The 5,887-nt window shown below is 36.2% G+C and overlaps 1 pseudogene; it reads left to right on the top strand.

The window, feature by feature from the left end:
- The first annotated feature begins 2,552 nt into the window (after positions 1-2,552).
- On the top strand, positions 2,553-3,283 carry LOC104870008 (annotated as a pseudogene).
- Positions 3,284-5,887: the final 2,604 nt, after the last annotated feature.

The following is a 5,887-nucleotide window of genomic DNA, read 5'->3' as shown; positions in this document are numbered from 1 at the left end:
ATGTCTGTTCTTTCTAAACATTTTTTTCAATGTCTGCTAAAGTGGTAAATTCCTTGCCTTACCCAGCAGCAGGTCTAAATGAAAGCTGAGCACCACAAGCAGTATCCACTCCAATACTTTTATCTTCACCTGACTTGGCATCGTTTTACATCATAGCAAGGGATTTCTGACATCTCAACATTATCTAATGAGGAACCCCAGTTAGACAGGTTACTGTTAGTGATCACCGAGAAATTTACTACTACAGCATTTGGGGAAACACATCAAGTTAAACCTATTTGTTAAATAGCACCCATATTTATGAATTAAACATACAGAAACGGATGTGTCTCATTCCTATATCTAGCATCATAGTAGTGAATTTTATATAGATATCCAAATTCTCATTGGAGCTAAAACAGAGAAGTTTATATGTCTTTGGTTTATAAGACTCTTCATCACAAATTTGATACAGTTTACCCCACTGAATGTAATGCAACTCCATCTTGTTTCTTAAGCCTCAAACGCAGATGAACTCATCGTTGAACTCATCTATTTTTTTTTTTTTTGAAACAGGGTCTCGCTTTGTAGTTCAGGCTTTGAAGTATGTAGCCTAGGTTGGCCTTGAACTCACTGCAATCCTCCTTCCTCAGGCTCTCGAGTGCTGGGATTACGGGTGGATGCCACCATGCCTGGCAATGCCACCTTAATGTACAATAGATGTTGATTTAGGGTTGGGCTGAAACACTTTCTATAAAGATGACTGTTTCAAAAACTAAAAGAAAAAAACAAAACAAACATGTACTGGTGGGTATGTGGAGAAATTGGAATGGTTACACACTATCGGTGAAAACACAAAATGGTGTAGCCATTGTAGAAAACAGTATGGAGACTCTTCAAAATTCAAACATAGAACTACAGTATAAACTGGCAATCTCATTTCTGGATATTAATAAAAAAATTGAATTTGTAATCTCAAGGATCATTAGCACTCCACTCTTCTTTTCAGTATTATTCACAATAGCCATAGAAACAACCTAAATGGCAATATAAGATGAATGGATAAAGAAATACAGAGGGATACTTTCCGTGGAGTGCATTATATTCAAAAAACAATAAAATGATAGAAATTCTTTAATATATGACAACATGGATAAACCCATTGAAACACTGTAAGTGACTTAATTTAGTCATGGAAAGACAAATACTGTTTGATTCATTTGTATAAATTAGCTGTAACAGGAAAATTCATAGTATGAGTAGAAGAGTGGATTGTTTGGGGCAGGGGTAAAGAACAGGCATGAAGTTTCTTTCAAATGAGTTGAAAAAGTTCTTCATGGATAGAATTGCTGCTTTTTTAAAGAGATAAATCTCATTTTAAGCATTCTTGCTGAGAGAAGAAGGGGGAGAGAAAGATAGAAATTATGAGAACAAATACTAATACCATCCTTTTTTTAATGGTAACCCAACCTTCACATTTACAATAAATGTTTAAATAAAAATATGCTGTATATCATATTAGTAATACATGGTATTCAAAAGTTTGTGAAAAGTAAACAGATGCTTATACAATCAAGAGTATGAGCTGAATTATTATCATCTTTAATGTTCCTTCTCCCTTAGATGACCAATAACTGTAGAATCTTATCTTCACCTTGTGTGAAAACCACTGTTCTAGCTACTTTGGCCAATGCGGTACTAAGCACAGATTTCTTTACAATCAAGTAGCAATAAATCACCTTTAATGCATCTAGTAATTTTATATTTTCAGATGACCAGTAATATAGATGAATCAAAATATCTATAAGGTATAAGTTTAATTCTTTACAAATTCATCCTTAAACATAATTACAGAATTCTTAAAGTGGCAACACCTTCACTGAACAGAAAAGAGTAGATTGCTTTTGTTAGTGACCAGTGTTCTGTGGTTAGCTTTATTGAAATTTTCTCCAATATTTCTGCTTATCCTTATTACCAGTTATCCAAATTTCATACAAAGAGACCAAAAAATCTAAAGAAGTCACCGTATCTTATAATTCAGAAATTCACTGATTCAGAGCACACATTTCATTTTGTTTCATCAGCTCTCTGGGTTTAGGTTTTAAGAGAGTTGGGCATGATGGAACTCAACACTTTATATGAATATGCCTTGGGCCAAGAATTTTTAAAAATTGATTATATTTTCTTCATTAACATATTTTGTGTGATCTTACATAGTCCTTGGTTTGTCAAAGCCTTACCCTACATAGGCACTATGATCAGTGTAACTTACAGAATGCATTCTACATGGATACTTCCAACTCCCAATATCTTATACAATAGTATTAGATTGCACAAGATTAGGTAAGTAACCCGAGATTGGCACCTCATCAAATATTTATTAATTGCCATTACTCCTAGAAAGTATTTTTTTCTGAAAATACATTTTTCAAATGAAAAAGAAATGTTGGTAATTAAAAAAAAATATTTTAGGAGGCAGCGGCTTTGCAGCAGTCATCGTGATGGCTTAGGGGTGGGCGGCTTGCCGCGGCCAGAAGAAGGGCCCCAGCGTCCAGAGTCTCTGTGGCTACTCCATGGCCGCCTCCTACGCCTCCTGGTGCATTCTGAGAAGCTGCACGCGATCTTCCACGGCCTCCTTGAAGACCTACGATGGTGCCCGACTGGCTGCTGAGGACCACTAGGACCAGGGTGAAGTTGATCAGAGATTTTGATGAAAAGCAGAAGGAAACAAAAGCCAGCAGGAAACGCTGGCAGAGATGGAGGAGGAACTACGGTATTCACCCCTGCCTTACCGTAACCCCACGATGTCTTAAGCTGCAAAACTACCAGAAGGACCTTGGCAGACTGCATCGGGAGGTAAGAATGACACCTTTGACAGCCATTCCTGGGAGCCGAGGAGACACGAAGCACGGGGCTCATGGTGTGGAGAACGAGCATACGAATCCGCTCCAGTCTAGGGTGGCACTGCTTTTGCAAGGAAGGCACTGAAAGTCTCAACCAGGTCACCTAGAGTATTCAGCGGTCTCATCGGATTACCACCGGGACGGACCACATTGTCTCAGAAATCACAGAAGAGCGGGGAGTTCAGCTAGACCAGCTGGAATGCATCAAGAGCAGATGCAAACACAAGAGAAAACTTGAGCAAAAGTGGAAAGATTCAATGTCCAGAAAAGCCACAGCCAACAAGCTGCTGCTCCCAGTCGTCATCTCGGGATGGCTTGTCATCCTGGGAGGCCTGGTTTGTTACAAGTTCGCAAGCATTGAGTTTCCTCTGTGGGAAGGGCTTTGTGGACCAGAATGTTGACCCCGTGGATGAATGGTGTGAGGGAGGGTGTGAAACAAGCTTGCTGCTGCTGTGGGCTGAGAGGTTAAGGATGCACCATGTAGCCAGACTGTGCTAAGAGGACATCAGGACAGAAACCAAGAAAATATGAAGGGAGTACAAGACCAGGATGACTACCAAGATAGGAAATGTTTATGATTTCTTAAAAAATATTTTAATTATTAGATAGTAACTCGGTCATAAAATCTTCTAGATACCTAGAGACTCAAATTCCAAAGCTGCATCATTTGACAAGCAATGCGTACAAAGCAGCATTTCTAGAACACCTCATTACTGAATGACAGCAAAATTATGGCTATTTATGCAAGACTCAACACTTTTATAACCTTGATTGTCAGAAAACTTACCTGCTGTCAATGACATCACATGGACACGTCAGAAAATGAGCCTGAGAGCAGTGTATGTAGTTGGCAACACATACACACAAGTCTTTACTCTAGCAAGGAAGGTAGTTCCACAATATAAACTCATTGTATAATCTGTTACACACTCCCAAAAGTAGGAATAAAATAAAGCAAAATCCCAATATATACTTTATTTTTAATTTGAATCCAATAACATCAATAAATATTTTTTCATATATTTGCATAATAAAATTGTCCTTCGTAAAATTCAACATTTGAATTTTTATTATTAGTTAATATAACTCTCACTTTAATAAAAGTTTTGCCTTGAAATGACTGTTCAACTCAGTTCCTCCTGATGTCAGAAGCCATGTTGATTCTGGGAGAAAACTCCAGCTTTTAAATCATGTACTCTGAAGTGAACATTGCATTTCTCTAGTTTTTAGATAAAAACAAGCAACTATAAATTCAGGACAAATACTTTGTTTTGCACCCCCCATGGTATCCAAGATGTTATGGGTCCTTGATGAAAATTAAATCATGATGATGACAATATCCCAAGCTGTCTCATTCTTTTAAATCACCAGACTATGAAATATCATTTACATGTGGTATAGAAATAGCTTTTAAAAAAGCCACAATGCTTTTATATTTCCTTAGGTCATTTTGAAAAAGCAAAACAATTGGCATACATGACAGGTTCCCATCTATCTGTGTATTTAATAAAGCCAAATGTGATGAAGAGTAATGTACCATACTGATGTTTGCAGAATTTCATTAATGTATTTCCAAGACTATCATAACTCACTCACCTCTGTTGAGTTTATGAGCCATGGGTTTTGCTCCAGCACATAAAATCAGTTTCCCTAACACGATGCAGAGGCTCATAATATCAAAGATGACACTTCCTCATATTTTGATGCAAGGTGACTCACTTATTACCCCCTCCCCAGTGTAGTAGGACAATGGAGTTGTTTAAATTAGCACTTAAATTAAGCACTCACAGTCACTAAGTGACAATACCTTACCTCTCAAAACAAAAGCCAGAGAATTTTCAAATCAAAAAATTAAATGAACTACAAAAAAGTAAAAGTTCTTTTTGCACAGATATATAATTATCTTTTTAGTATCCATTTAATTCTATTATATGAATTAATTCCCATTTTTACTGCATTATGTGATATTAACAAAAATCCTCCAAAAGTATCAGAACATAACAAATGGATGCAATTGACGATTTATTAAACTCAAATTATAACACGATCCAGATTTAAGGAAGCCATGTAACAACTGTATAAATTTGTTTCTATTATGACTAGATTGACTCAAATATAAACCGTAAGGATATTCTCAAAGGCTATCTATTTCACTGTGTTCTACAAATTTTGGAGACTGCTCTGAAACTATGTAACTACTGTTCTCATAAAGAAAATAAAATATCAATTGTTTTTATAGCTGTAAAGGAAATGGAGATGAAAAGAGCAGCCCCTACAAGGACTGGCTTCTGTGTACTCTGTCCTCTTCCAATAATCCCTATGCCCTCCTGCACACATCTCATTTGCTCCTCTCCTGCCTCACTGGCCGTCATCTTCCGCTTCATTAAGGGAAGTACATTCTCTATCAGATCTAATATACTTTCCTTCCATTCGGTGTAGAAACTCAAATGTAGTGTCTTCCTGAGTATCTTTTCGTGATCCATTAGGTCTCAGTTTGTTCTATTTTGATATAGGTAGAAAAGAACAAATCTCTCATCCATTTTCAAATATTAGGAATTGGCTAGTGTATTTGGGGGGATTTTTGCCCAAATAACATGGAAGATTTTTTTTAAATTATAAGACAGCAGTCTTGTTTTATTAGACTTGATAAATATCAGATAAATCACTTAATCACTTAAATTTGCATATCACATCTATAAATGTATATATTGCTGAACACCAATTCTGAAATGAGTATTTTATATTAAATGTATATAATTTCAGAAGTGTTCAATCTGAGATTTTCTTAGGTTGGAAATTTCATCCTTGATGATCTCCGGAGATGTTCACTTTGACAAATGTGGGAAGAACAGATTCCATTCATAAATTCAGAGAAGCCACACAGGTATTTGAAAAAAGCAGAAAGGAAATTGCCTAAATTGTTCATATTTTAAATTCCAAGATAAATTCAATTACCTTAAATTTATCATAACTGTAATGATACTATAATATTCCAACCAATATAT

Source organism: Fukomys damarensis, unplaced genomic scaffold, assembly GCF_012274545.1.
Source record: "Fukomys damarensis isolate Sample0158 unplaced genomic scaffold, DMR_v1.0_HiC HiC_scaffold_6, whole genome shotgun sequence".
Taxonomy (NCBI): domain Eukaryota; kingdom Metazoa; phylum Chordata; class Mammalia; order Rodentia; family Bathyergidae; genus Fukomys; species Fukomys damarensis.
Note: the sequence above shows the minus strand (reverse complement) of the source record. Positions and strands in the feature narration are given on the sequence as shown.